The following is a 15,293-nucleotide window of genomic DNA, read 5'->3' as shown; positions in this document are numbered from 1 at the left end:
GGCATTGAGGAACTCTCTCCCTGAGACTAGCAGAGACTTATCTCACTGGAGAAGCTTTGAATTGAACCTTTCATTCAGTGAATGGTAGTTTTCCATTCAAAATTTCAACCCAGGGCTCCTAGCTAGTCCAGCTACCAGAGCTAAGATGCTGCACTTTGTGCTCTTTCACAGTATTAAAGCTGTACTGCCATACTTCATGACACTGGGGCTGAAGGTATAGGCTGATGATTTAATATTGTGTTTTAACTGTAATGTCTGAAGAATTTTGGCTGGCTGGTAAAGAGGATAGTAGACAAAAGCCAAAGCACAGTTACTCACACCTTGTTTTATGGCTTGGTTTTCCTCATGTTATGACATGAGATGTAAGAAACACAGTACAGAGGTTTCTATCAGCTAGAGCAGATAAATGCATGATCCCTTACAGAAACAAAGTCTATAGTGATATCCCAACGAACATTGCTGTATTTATCTTTGAGACGCCTCTAAGTATTCAAATATATTCATAGGCACACATATATGCCTACACAGAGAAAAACAGAAAAAGCTTACGTTAGTCTAGACAATAATTGCAATATACTGAAAATAGTTCAGTTGTAACATACCACGTACAACTAGAATGTCTTTTAAAATGTGATTACATTGTTACAGTTCAACATTCGACCAAACTATACACAAATGAGCTACAGCTTACTTACAAGGGTAATTTTTTTCCCTACTGTTTTTCATTGTTACTATTTTGCAAAATAATTCCTATAGATCAAGGTAGCAAGAAATACTTGAAAGCAAGGAAGTAGGAGCCAAAGCTACTGTTTCTAAAGCTGTTTCCCAAGGAAAAGCCAGTTATTCCCAGTGTTCTAATGCTGGCAGTCTGTTACTTTTCCTCAAACATCCCAAATCTGATAAAAATAACAAGCTCTAAGAATATTCAGGTCTAGAAACATATGCTACACACAAATTCTACTGTAAAATAGCCTTCCTTAATATTATACGTTTTCAAAGAAAGCCAAGGCAAATCAAAGCAGAAACGTGGAAGGGTAGCAGCAGAGGGAAAAGCTTCCACAACTTGAACTATCATTCACTCCAGAATTTTGCAAAAACCCATAAATAGGTAAGACAGTGAATGAGAACATGTGAAGGAGATGAAAAATGAACAGTGCAGTTCTCATGAGCCAGAATTAATCATTGCTCTTTCTTTTGAAAAAGAGCATTCCAAAAAAGCATCACCAAAATGTAAGTAAGACACCACAACAGAAAGACATATTATGTACCAACAAATAGGAAGTGTTTGAAGAGGCATCACAAAAACTGCACTGCAGACTTGAAATAGATATTTAATCCCACAGCAGACAATCCTTGGTTTAACTGGGTACAAAGAAGGGTGGCTTAGATGTCAGTTTGTCCACAGTCAGCTCACAAAAACAAGAATTTGCTTTCATTTTTTTGCTGCTGCTGTTAAAAAAACCAACACAGCAAAACAGAAGAAATGAGTTTTCCTCTTTCTGTACATCAAGGAATATCTTTGCTGTGTTAACTTGAAAGAACTTTTCATTCTAAATCTCTGAGTTTTCACACATAAATATCAGAGAGGCAATACAGATAAAAATGAACCTGGCTTAGCCCTGCCAGGGCACAGCACAGATAGCAAGTTAACATTTCCCTCACCAAATCACAGCATATTAAGTTTTGTTACATTCTTTGAAACATCAATTTTTAATTCTCTCATCACATCCTTTACTACTCTCACCTAATTTGAGGGCAATAGGTTACAGTAACTTTTATTGCTGCAGTGGACATTTTTCTTTTTTAAGTGTGGGCTTTTATGTTATGCCAAAATTGCCTGAAGTGCATACGAATACGGTGGGAGGTTTTTGTTGTTGTTTTTTAAGAATGTGTGTACATTCAAATGAACAATTTTGCTTTCTGCTTGGATGCTCAACAAGCAGCATTTCTGTGCATGTCAGCATCTCACTATTGTTCCTGTCCGTACCCACCGCATCTGTTTCACAGAAGTCACATTTCTCCCAGTCTACATCATGTTAGGTGTTGCAGGCAAACATCCCAAGGAACCGAGGAGGGTTTAAGGGCCTGCCCTACTCATCCCATGGCAGAGTTCTGCCCCATGCGGAAGGCAGCAGCGGCATGAACCCAGCTCAGCATGGGCTTTGCCTTTCCCTGCCTGGCTGGCTCTTGGCTCTGGCAAAAGGGAGCCCACAAGAGAACTGCTGCCTTCCAACAAGCTTTCTGAATGCTGTATCTTGAAAAGCAGAAAGAGCATGTTTAGGAACTGATCAATTGGCTGCTGCTGAGCCTGCAGAGGAGTGAGGGAGAAAAAGCAGAGAGGACTCACCAAGATGCATCCTCACGTAGGGAGCAGGGCTTTTGTAGGACCCCTCGACAGTCTGAAGCCAATATGCTTTTTCTCTGGTATTGGCCTTTCTCAGTCCCCCTCACTTCTAATTTCCCCATTTAAGGCAGAAAATAACAAGGCAGAAGATGCCAAGAGACTTTCATGACATAAACAATAAGGCCTTCCTGAGCCAACATTTCCTTTAAAAAAACTTGCCAATAAAGCTCCTGGAGGCCAGTGAGAGAAAGAAATGCCGAAACAGCCGTGACATGAACTTGGCATATTTTCTGACTCACTCACTTCCCTTGAGACAATCCCGCCAAGAGAATGCTGAAGGATAATGGGAAAAGAAAATTTCTTCCTCTGCAGAGGACCATGGCTACCCGTGCTATAGAAGAAAACTGCCAATTAACTTTATTTCTGTTTACCTACAGGCGCGCTCACGCAGCCATCTCGGCTGGCATGTTTCCTGACTCACACGCTTGCGTTCGTGCATTGATCTCACAATTCTCATGTCTGGAAAAGAGGCTTCTTTTTTTTTTTTTTCTTTAAATACTAGAGAATCCCTGACTCCAAATAATTTCTGCAGAGCTGAAAAAATGATCAATAATTTACAGACAAATGGTCGACTTTTTCATATTACATCCAATTTTCCTTTTCCCTTATCCCTGCTATTTAGACTTCTGTAGAGAATCACAGAATGGCTTAAGTTGGAAGGGAACTTAAAGCCCACCCAGTTCCAACCCCTTGCCGTGGGCAGGGCTGCTACCCACCAGATCATGCTGCCCATGGCCCCATCCAACCTGGCCTTGAGCACCTCCAGGGATGAAGTACACACTCACTCACTGCTCGGGTGAGGCTGTCCCTTGTCCGTAGCAGAATTTTCTCACTGCAGGGGGAGATGTTGATTACAGGTCTCAGCGCTGCAGTGGCAAAACAGCTTATCTTCCTTTTCCTCACACTCAGTGGCAGGGACTGAGTGAAGGCTCAGCCATCCAGTCACACAGATATTTAGTTCTGCTGCAATGTGAGTTCGTGCTCCCAAGAAGGCAGCTGGTGCTGCCAGGCACTCCTCGCTCAGTGGAGGTTGTTGTTGTTTCTGAGGTTTCTCTGGTTTTGCATTCAACTTCTTAGATTAGCATCAGAGTATCGCATATCAAAATAACCACTAGTGAGGATTTGCTGGCCGGCTCACAAGTGAGGGTTCACCGTACCTACACCTGCATAATTTCACTGCAATGTAGTCTGTACCTCCTACTTTCTAATTTCTAGTAACTTTCTTGTTGCTTTAGCACTTCACCTTATATCGGGGCTCAGGAGCCTCCTGATGCTCCCTTAGGAGCCTGCTGACCACTGAAGACAATTACACCTATGTTACCTTTCCTCTCAGCACAAGGGAACTGCTCTTCTGATGGCACTGCTCTATCCTCCCGAGAATCTGCTGATACAGCAACAATATCTAGAGTCCACTGTTGTGTTGCTATTTTTGTATGGACAGCTAGTGTGGTTCTTCTTGCAAAGTAATATACTATGCTTTAATATATATAATCAACACTGCAAGCTCTCTACTAGCTCACCTTTTCTCCTGCTAAGCGCCTTGTCAATGTGCACATGTACTGCAAGCCTTTTTTTCCTCATTCATTTTTTCCTGTCCACTGGATAAGCTAACACTGGCTTGTTTTAGGTTTGTTTTCATCAAAACCTGAGAAAAGAGGTGTTTTTTGTAATGACACGGCAGCAAGCTGCCTGTGGTTGGTTGGCAAACTCTGAAATTCAGGGCTGGGGCAGAAATATTCAGGAGTCAAAAAAAGCTGACTTGCTCAAGAAATTAAAGCCCTTCTGACAATCTTCCAACGAACCCCTGAGGAAAAGGGAGGGAACCAGAGAGACTCAAGGAAAATGGATGGGAGCCCAGCGTGGAGATTCAAGCCAGAGCAGTTCCCGGCCAAGAAGGAAGGCTGGCAAGTAGACAAATACAGGCTTTCATAGGCAGCATTGTAAACAAGACATTAAAAATATTAATCCATTTAGATTTCAAGCACCAAGATGAGATTTACTTAAGAAGCAGAATTTTGCTGCTAATGGCTCCTCAAACATTTCAGCTGAATGTCAAAACTTTTGCTCAGCTGTATCAAGTGAAAACACCCGGAGCTGTTGACACTCTAATATTCAAACAGGCATTCGTATGGTAGAGCTGGAAAAACACAGGGGATGGCAAAGGAACACTTCAGCCTTGGGCGAAAACTCAAGCCCTCAAAAGGAAACTGCATTCACAAATTATTTTTACCTTCATTTCTGCACCAAAATAATAAACCGAAGGAGTGAGATGGTTTCTCAAAGCCAAACTTCCTTTCAGAAATCTTTTCAAATAAAGTGTAAATTACTTCTGACAAAATACTTTGTTTTCAAGTAGGAACAGACGCCTAGAACAGAATGTCTTTTTGTGTGAAAGAAAGTTCAAGCAGACTTTGAACACCTTGGACTTCTTTTCATTTTAAAAAGAAGTTTTTTCTCTCCTAAAGGAGCCATTACATTTTTTTCCATTAGTAAAGGCACACTTACTCGATCATTTAGAGTATTCCAATGTTTTTAATGTATTAGACAAGACATCTCCATACAAAGTAAAAAGGCATTCAGGACAATCCTGAATCCATGCTTCCTACCACTGTACAGGAGGCCTGAAATACATAACACGAGTGCATGTTTTTGCTGAACATGGTAAATGTTTAGTCAACTCAAGCCTGTCATGGCCAAAGAACCCATAAGTTGTCTTCTACAAGCTGGTGTAATGAGGGGTAAGCATGTTACAGGAGATTACATGGCACAAAGCATAAAGCAAGTGCCTTGACCCAAGAGAAAAATGGGGGCTGCAGTTGCTATAAAAGGCTGAGTATCTGAGAGACTCAGGAATTGAATGGTTAAATGAAAGTCCAGTACTTCTTGACTCAACCAGGCTGCCCTTCATCCAAGCCTCTACGCAAAGGAGGTCCTCTTCCCTCTCAGTAGCACCAATGAACATTTTAAATGACATGCACTGAGAGAACAAGATATTTCAAAGCACTAAAAACATTCTAAAGGAGAAGCTAAAATTCTCCATTATCTTTAGTTGCTTAAAGAAGCACTAACTTAGTTAAAAGGATAGAAGAAAATCCCATGGCTTGCAACCTAAGACATAGTGCACAGCCCTCAGAATGTGACTTCTTATCAGGTTCCTTAAAAAGAAGAATGAAATGAAAAAAAAATAAAAAAGCCACTAAGCTCTTTTCCCTACTTATATCTTCAGCCACCCATAAACTTATCTCAAACTTTCCACAGCATCTGAAATGGAAGATCTGAGCAAAGGAAAACCTCAAAGCACAGAGTTGAAGGAGGAATAGCTTCATTCTGGTTAGGAGTGCAAAGAGAAATTGATTAAAGTTTAAAGAACCTAAAATTTTATAACATTTTAAAGATTCAAATGCAAATGTAAGTAGCAACATATGAATTATAGAAATACTGTAGCACTGCTGATCTCATGAATCATACTGTGAAACGTGCTTTCTGCACTCTTAGTGCAACCAGAATGAAATACTGGCTTCTCAGATATCTTGAAGCAATACACAAATAGCACATTTAATAAAATGCCTAAGTTATTAAAATTAATACTATATCAGATATATCAGTTTCAAAATGTTCTAGCTGCAGATACCTGCATTAAAGCTGCTTGCCCTTTACATACCACAACCAGCACAGCTTCACGGTCTGGGGAGCCCTGATCATCCTATGAAAGGAGCAGCCCGGAGCAGAATGCTGCTTGGCAAACAGGAGTTCACATGCTGAAGCTGCAATATTATCCTGGCTTCCCTACACATTAAGCGTAGGACTACGTTCAAAGTAAACATGTGGTCATAATTAAATAATAATTATGACTAACATTTGTGTAACACCATTCATCCACAGAGTTTAAAGCACCAGGTAAATCTACAAACAATAGGCCTAATCCTGCACCCTTTACTCAAATAAAACCCTTCAGCCCAAATGGCCTACATAGATCTTGTCTACACACACTTAATTGCTCTCAATTAACTTCAATTCATAACAGTCTTTCCAGCCTGTCTTGATCCCATTTAGCTTGATTCACCCACGATCTGCCACGGGTGAATGCTGCTCCTCCATTCTCGCTGATTTGAAATCCCTATTACAAATCCTTTCCTTAACAGATCCCACAGTGCTTTTTCAAACTTCAGCACTTCACGTGCATCTTCCACATTTCTAATGAGACAAATATTTCTTTGAAGATGAGGATATGCATTTCATCACAGTACTTAAAGGACTGATCATCATCCAGACTTGCATCCATAAGCTCAAGATGTACAATTTCTATTCTCATACCTAAATCACACAAATAGCCTTCTTCATGCAACACACACTTCAGAATAAAACCACAGGAAATGGTTAAGAACAGGGGAAAATTCTGCAGTTTCTAAAAATATAACATATTTGGAAGCAGACATTATACAATTATTTTTATGCATCTGTGGTACAAATGATGTCTGTTTCAGACAACCAAAGTTTCTAAATGAGTTCGAAGTCGAGAAGAACTCATAGACCTTCTGACATTTTGGTGTCAGTCTGCCGTGACAGTTGGGGAACTGGAGAGCACGATCATCTCAGTCAGATCTCATTTTGGCTCTGCTATGGACAGTTACTGTTTTGCTTCAGCCACAGCATCTGTGAACCAAGCCAGGCCATGCCCCCTTTAGATGGATGCAACTCTTTATGGCCCTCTGAAGATAAATACTGCTTACTAGTACTAGCTATTATTCACCTTTTATCTTTTTTTCCTGTCTATCTTAAATTTTGCAAAGAAGGCTACTGCTACATCTCACTCACACCTTGATACGGTATATACTTCCTGCCAATTCTCATCTTTCCTTGCAAGAAGTATGCTCTTATTTGTATTCCATGCAACTCTGGCATGGCAGACATCTGAAAAGACTGATTTCAGCAATGGACAAAAGCACTGCGACTGTCAGCAAAGCTCACACTAGGGCAACAGTGAGATAAGGTTTTCCCCATAAAATCTAGTGATAGGGTTATGCATTTCTTGGCTTTTCTCATTCAGGAAAACAAACAAACAAACAAACAAAAAAACCTGCAGTAATTGTGTTAACTAGACACCACGTAGTCAAATCTTATAAGAATCTAATGGCATAACAACAATCCTTATTGTAGAAAAAATCCCTGAAGAGTCTCCACAACTACATACACAGAGCATAAAGGTTTTTTATGAAGTCATAGAAGGTTCAAGGCTGCTCGCTAATCTGGACACAGCTGTCCATGTTCACCACTAACACCTAAAGTTCTGCACTCTTCATCCTGTATAGGGGTAGTGCCTACGGACTTTACATGATGTACAAGACTACAAAGAAAGTGACACTCAGCTCTGCCTCTGAGCACAGCTATAATGCAGGAGAACTTGTCCATAGGAAAAGGCCAATCACACTACGCTCCAATGTAACTCATGGTGCACCACTCAGCACTGCAACAATCTGTGCAGGGCTTTCCTAGGGCCGTCTCACAGGCTGAGGTTCAGCTTGGAGGGCTGAGAAGCTACCTGAAGTGAAAATAAACAGTATATTAAATGCAGGCACACAGGGCAAACATGCTTGGTCATTCAGCTTTCCAGAGCTGCTTCTCAGTAGAAGGTAATGATCAGATTTGATGCAAAACTGAGACAGTCCATGCCTATAACTAGTGGTTGTAACAGGTATTTGCTTAGGAAGTTTCTGTGTTTAATGCTGGAAATGCAGAATCAAATCTGCTTGAATACACAAGGCATATTCATCAAAACAGCCATCAGTTCTAGTTTATTTATTACATTAGGCTACAAGCTGCACCAGCTCAGGTGTGCTCCTGATAGGAAAAGCAGCAGCCCAGAGCATGAGTGCCATTTCAGGCATGTTAGCTGAATGCCCCTGAGTCAGAGCTGAATGCAAATGCATCTAGAGAGGATACAAATAATGTCCAGGAACAGAAAGCAAGTCAAAACTTTTTCCACATCCAATTAGGACAAACAAAAGCACATACTTCAATTCTTCTTTCATTTGAAAACAGACCCCCCTCATAACTGCAACTGCATCTCACTGTCTCTCTCATCATTTATTTATTATATGATTCACTTATATACATACCTTAGTTTTAACTGAGTTTACCATACCATTGACTTTAAATTTTAATGTGCTGCTATTTTAGGGCTGATATTTCCCCAATGTTGCAGTACTCCAAATCTGTGCAAGCACCATGGATTCTGAACAATCCCATAGTATGAGTTTCTGACATCATGTAAATCCAGTCCAATAAAAATGCAACTAATATCAAAAATTTTTTCAGATCTGATAAAAATGCTTTTAACATTGAATTTAACAGTTGCATTTAACAGTGAATAACAGGAGAGTGACTTCTATCTGTTTGAGAGAGAGGACTGTGTAAAACACAGGCCAGATTCTGCTGAGATCCTTCTGTTAGCCTACTCACAATCATGGATACATTTTTTTTAATGGATGTTGCGACAGAATTAAGAGTTAAGATATGAGCTCAATTCAGCTGTCCCCACAGGGCCACAGGTATCCATGATGTGAGAATCATGAGACAAACAATGATACTTTCATACTACACAAGCTTTTGAGTTTGTCCTCTTCCTGGAATACACTCCTGCAGCAGTCAAGCAAAAAAAAATCTGACCAGAATCTTCAGGTAGTTTCTACCATGCTAGGGTATACCAGAAGTCATTGGCAATTCTTTGCTATCTGTCCTTGAAATGCTGCATATATAGTGACACCTTGGGCCTTTAAACTCAAAACTTTTATTTAGGACAACCTGATGAGGCTCTTTCTCCTTGGAGGGATGTATTTTGACTTGAAGCTTAAAATAAACTTTCTTTCCACTGATAATTCTTTTTTTTTTTTAAAAAAATACATTTCCTCATCCTAAAAAGGAAAAATGAACTTCGGGCTAAATTTCTATGTAAGCTGTAAAGTGTGATGCAACTACGTTACAGCTGCATCACCTTCTAACAAGCGTAATGAAGCAGTGGGAGGGTGTTTTCTGAAGGGAGGAAAGTCCTAGGAAACAAAACGCTCTTAGTAGAATGCTGAATGGTTTCATTGAGTATTTTTAGTCTGGCCTCTTGAGATGCTCTGCAAACATTTGCAAAACTATAAAACAGAGCCAGGCTTATGTCACTATCTTTGGTACAAATAACTTGTGAGGAACTACTTTGTTCTGGCAAAGGGATATATCAAGAGAGGATGCGTGAACTGGCTTGTTTTCTTTTGGATTAGCGTTGTTTGTCAACTGAAGGCTGCCTTTATAAGGAAAGAGCAAGGTGCCAAGAAGTACATTCTGCCATGCCAAAATTAGAGGGAGGAGTTCAGAAACAGGCTTTTATTACTTAATTACTTTTATCAAACAACACAGATCAACTAACAGGAGATAACTAATAGGAAAAAGGGGTCTAATGAAAAAGTAAGTTATCAGCTGGATCCTCTCCAGAAAACAATTATCTCTAAGTAAACAAGTGCTGCGGTTGGGAGGTCAGACACACAGGGCAAGGAATGGAGTTCTTCTCAGGATACCGGCCTTCAACTGAGATGAAAAATGGGGAGCTGAAGAAAGCAGTGGCACTGAGAAAAAAGGAAGGCACCTGTTATTGAAGAAGCTAGTATTTTTAGACAGATTTATTCCTATTTATACTATAGATATCCTACAAGTCTGCTTTGTCACTTCTGTGTTTTGTTTTTTTAAAACACAAATCAAATACAGAATAGTATCTCTATTCAAAATGAAAATTAGGACTACAGTAAGAACAGCCATGTTCACTTGCTCCAGAACAAATAATCAGAATTACATTTTCTAGCAAGCAAAGAAAATGGATGCTCACAGGTCATGTTTTATCTTGACTGTTCTTGTAATAATGGAAGGGATGATAAAAAGCAATGATGATACTCAGCTTTACCCAGAACAGCTAGATGTGGTATCTGAAAGGTATTTCAAATATGTTTATGTTGCTTTTTCATCATTTTTCCTATTGTATGATGTAAACCAGTCAGACAATGTGGCCCACATTCAGATTACATCAACTTTCAATTCTCAATCTGAACAATACTTTCAAGGTTTTCATTTTTACTTATCTTCTATACATCTAAAAACATGCAAAACCTAATTATTTTAGCTAGTAAAATGACACCAGACACATGTAACAGCGTGAAGGCATTTAATAAGTATTGCTGGGGAAAAAATAAATAAATCCCAAATAAGGATTTAATTGACTAAAGATCTGTGCCCCCCAGCAGCTTGAAGATAAACAACATCCATTTTTATAAATGATCTTTGAGAATTATGAGTGATGCAACCAAAGAATTGTATTATGCTATTCTTTCCCTGCACTCTCTTCCTCCATCCTCCATCATCAGTTAATCTGAAAACAGATGGGGTACAGAAATTATGGGAAAACGCTCCATCTATTGGGATCCACAGCTTGCTGCAGAACAGGGAAAATAAACAAGGAAGTTTATTTCAAGTAATGTATGTAATAATAGCAATTCTGTGGTAAGAAATGACAGAAACAAAACTAATGAAGAAACCTGAAAACTAGCCACTGTAATTGAAAATACCAACCACTGTTATCCCAAAACTATGCTGAGAATAGGCATAAGATTTACGAGGCCTTGGCACGGTGCAGGGCTGGGTAATACTGCTGGGAAGTGCTGATCCACTGCCAGGATGCCTTTTTCTTCATGGAAGGACTGAGCTAAGTATGAAGTTCTCATTAGGACAAATTGTCTACACGGCCCCACACCTTACTGACAGCATCTGCTGAGACAGGGACCTCATCCTTGAGTGGCCTCTTGTGTCCAGGGTATCATAGCCCTTCTCCATTTGGCTGCAAGTAGAAACAGATATCACCACCCTCCTGTGTCTAAATGGAATCAGGTCTGATAATGGATTTGGGGGCTCTGCAATAAGAGAGACGTGGAAAAAAATAAAGAGCACAGTATTGGAACACAAATGAATGATCTCACACAGGCACAAATAGAAAGCAGGTTTAGCCATGGAATGAAATAACCAGAGAATGAACTTCTTCCATCTGCCATCTACCTTTAAGGCCCTGCAAATGGAAAGACTTCAAGATTCACGGCCTTTGTAAGTCTCTAAGTGATTCTGTGAGGAGCAAAATTCTCTGCCAGAAGCAGCCCCAGCCTTCATTTTCCTCCAGTCAACTCTTTGCTAGCAAACCTCAGGCACTTGTGCTCTCCAGACCTGCACATGGATGAGGTAACTGATCACAACTGACACACGTGATGCAAATCTCAATTCATGTATCAGCTTTTCCCCACTGCATGATCCTTTATTCCCACAGAACAATGCAGGACTCCTGTTTTCTTCTCTCCCTGCCCCACCACCTCCTTGTTCTTCCTTCCATCACTTCCCATCACACCAGGGCTGACTGCAAGACGTAGTGTCTTCCTACTGGGGCAGAATGCTGCTGAGCTCTGCCCACTTGGAAAGCCTACTGGGGAAGGAAAACTTTGGCAAAGCTACTATTCTGTGCTAGGACAGTGAGTAAAACCAGAGAAGCACCCACCATTTTCACTATAACAATCAAGAAATCCAGTGACATACTTTTCCTCTCTATATAGAAGTTCTGTTGCCAACAAACTCTAGCTGCTCATCTTTATAAAGGGTTTCCATCAGGCTTTGATCATATGTGCTGAGCAATGATGACGAATCTCCAAATACTCTGCTAACTTTTATTCTTTTAATCCTTTCCCTTATGTGCCCTAACCAGCAAATATCAACCTGAGAACCAAGTAGGACAGGTTTCTGGAATCATGTCCCAGATCTAGTTATTCAGTGCTGGGCAATGATTTAATGGGTTTGATCAGATCAACCACAGTACCCAGCTCTACTGATGACACTGTGAGAAAAGTCCCCATGAATGGGTGTACATCACAGCTGCAGTGAGAGCAAGGCACTTGGGAGGAGGGTTATCTGTGCTCAAGCTGCAACTAACACACAGATTCATATGGTCCTTTCCAAAAGGAGAAGTTGTCATAAGGCAACAAATGCCTTTTTGTTTTGGACCAGCTTATTGTTTAAGACACACACAGGAAAAAAGAAAAAGGACTTTTTGAAATTAACAGTGAATGATTATGTGAGGCAAACGTAATGAAAACACAGCACAGTCTCTTAGCTAGGGTAGAAAATACTCAGCCAAACCCTTCCTCTGCCTCCTGCTGAGAACAGCAAAATATGGAAATAACCAAATTATGCCATTAGAAGAATGCAGACAGAAAGCTTTCTGATTAGCTATCACTTTCCTGAAACATAAATTGCAATACAGCTTTCCGTGTCATAATAACATTTCAGTTACCAACTTTTACGTGACAAATTCACTGTACATTTTTGAGGATGGTCAAACATTTTATAATTATTCTATTACGTCTAGAAGTAACATTTGTAAAGGACACTGAGATTTGGTCCCCAGTTGTCAAGTATAAAACTTACCCCAAACCAACAGCTGGTAGCCAATTAACAGATCTAGCAATGTACAATTAGCTGCAGTCATATCATGACAGAGGGATTCTTGAGCAAAAGAGGACGACTGAATTAAATGATAGGAATTTGAGCAGAAGCCATTGGATAAGGTTGTGTGCTGTTTGCATGTATGCTGAAAAGGTTTTCTTTCAAATTCAGTTCACATAGATGGGAACTGTAATACAGCCCATTACCAAGGATTATCCATTGCTTCCCATAAGATCCAATTTTCACTTGCTTACAGTTCCACCAGACTAATTGTTTGGGCTGAAACATTCCATGTTGGATCTGTGCCTCATGCTATTTTATTTTATTTTTTTTTCTAACACCAGCCAAAACTGTTCAATGATTTCCAAGATAAAAGCCAGGAAAAAAAGACACTGTTTTACAGCAAGAAAACAATATCTGGTAGCCCCTCCTTCAAGAATCCCAATATCCTCCTTGTTTTAAACAGGGAATATACGTTCTTTGGTCAGGGAGGTATCTTTTGCCAGACCAGTTGAAGCCAGTTAAAACCTGGTGTTACTTCAAAGCTCCACAAAGTTGGTGAGAGGTGCTGAGTCTACTTACAAAGAAAACCAAGATAAGGATCCGCTGAAGATGTGGGTAAAATGAAAAGGTTTTGATTAGCTGACTGAAGTGACTTGGAGAGCTGCAGCCTGCTGCAGGCAATGCCAGGATGCAGTGGGCCTGAGCTCTGACCTCTGGCAGAGGAGCAGGGTGAGATCTCAGCCTCAGCAACGAAGGGCTTCTGAAAGTTTTCACCAATTCCTGCAGTGAATTTTGTGTTATAGCAGACAGGAATAGCAAGGGTTAGTTGACTGTTTACCTCTCTGGCATTGGTTGTTCAGTGCTCACGTACCTACACTGTGGTCCTGAAGTAAAACAGGACAAAACAGGGCAGATGAACATCTGTGATTGTAGGCTCAAAAAAGGTACCAAGACATAATACTTAGAAGTATGCATAGAAATGAATTAATTTTCAAAAACTGCCATTGATAGTAGCATTTCTTTTTTTTCCCCCCCTTCTATCTTCATTTCGTGTTCTATGTCACTTATTTCTTCTCTTTTAGCAGTGGAAACCACATTGCACAACTATCTGGTTATACAACAACTCAGTCTAAAGATCGAAGAAAGGGAATGCTAGCTGAGAAGCTGGACCCCTCTTTTGTTTCTACCCTGTTTGTTATCATTTATTCTGGCAGATATAAACTTCCATTCCCATTACGACAATACTGTTGTCATTGATTACATGCTTATTAATGCCAACTTCCCTGCAACAAAGAAAATCATCTCCTCTCAGGAGAAAGATGATTTGCAATTTCAGAATAATTGCAGTGTCTCTTAAGTAGATCCAATTTTAAAAGGACAAAGTACATCTTGTTTCACAAGGATGGCAGAATCATTACACAGCACAGTGCTACAGACTTTGCAGAATACAAATATTTCCATAGAGACAGAAGAAAAGGAAATCTAATTCTGCCCGAATTATTATTTTTCTAAGTACTGAAGAAGCATATTGAGATTCTACGCATCTCAGAAGACAAATATATAAAAACAAGACATTCAGAAAAGTAAGGCCCATGAATAATCTTCCTATGTTGTTTTCCTGCTTGACTTTCACATAAGTAGACAGCATTTTAAGTATTTTGGTGGTGAAAAGGAACACAACAATAACTTCATTTGTGTAGCACCCAAAGTGATATATTTATCCAAGACATATTCCTTATTCCCCAGCCTTGTTCCTCCAGTACGTAAATTTGCTCTAAGGAGTGCTGCCCAACATGGCACAAGCTTCCTGTAATGGGGTAGCAGAGTGCCCCAGTGGTACAGAGCTTTTTCTCACTCTCAGTTCTGCTGCATTCAGTCCTAACACTTGTCATTGACATCTGTTTCTTCTCTATGAAAATTAGCTCTAGAACTAGCAGGCGAATCAAGAAAAAACACAAAATTGATTCTACTGCTACTATTTGAATCATACCTGATCCAGCTGCTAAACGCTCTATTAGAGACTTGCTAGATCTGGCCCAGAAGTGACCATCAACAAATGATGACAAAAAATGTGTTGATACACATAAAGTGAAAGGAATTGCCTCAGAAAAGCAACACAAAGCACCAAGTGAATTGGAAACGGTGAATTGAAAGGCAGAGGGCATGCACTGAAGCTCTTTCATGCTCTTTCAAGCAGTACATGGTAACAACCAAAACATGCTGCCACAGAGCGAGCCCAAACGCTCCTCCAGCACAAAATCCCATCCTCCTGTCTCCCCTCTGCTCCTTCTATCATTACAGGGATGAAAGAAATTCATAAACTGCAACTCCAAGTCTAATACTGCCTTGGCCAGAATTCAAGCTCAATAATTAATTA

At 40.1% G+C, this 15,293-nt stretch overlaps 1 protein-coding gene across 20 annotated transcripts in view; it reads right to left on the bottom strand.

Moving 5' to 3' along the window:
- Positions 1-15,293, bottom strand: part of THRB (thyroid hormone receptor beta) — a 162,622-nt gene that overhangs the window by 74,273 nt on the left and 73,056 nt on the right. The window contains exon 1 of one of the 20 annotated variants that reach the window (XM_015853983.3): positions 2,348-5,331. The exons of the other annotated variants lie outside the window; for them this stretch is intronic. The gene's annotated coding sequence lies outside the window, so the exon portion shown is untranslated. Of the gene's footprint in view, positions 1-2,347; positions 5,332-15,293 lie in introns of those variants that run through there. 20 annotated transcript variants of the gene reach the window in all.

This window comes from Coturnix japonica, chromosome 2, assembly GCF_054131305.1.
Source record: "Coturnix japonica strain WE chromosome 2, WE-NBRP24, whole genome shotgun sequence".
Lineage (NCBI taxonomy): Eukaryota > Metazoa > Chordata > Aves > Galliformes > Phasianidae > Coturnix > Coturnix japonica.
Note: the sequence above shows the minus strand (reverse complement) of the source record. Positions and strands in the feature narration are given on the sequence as shown.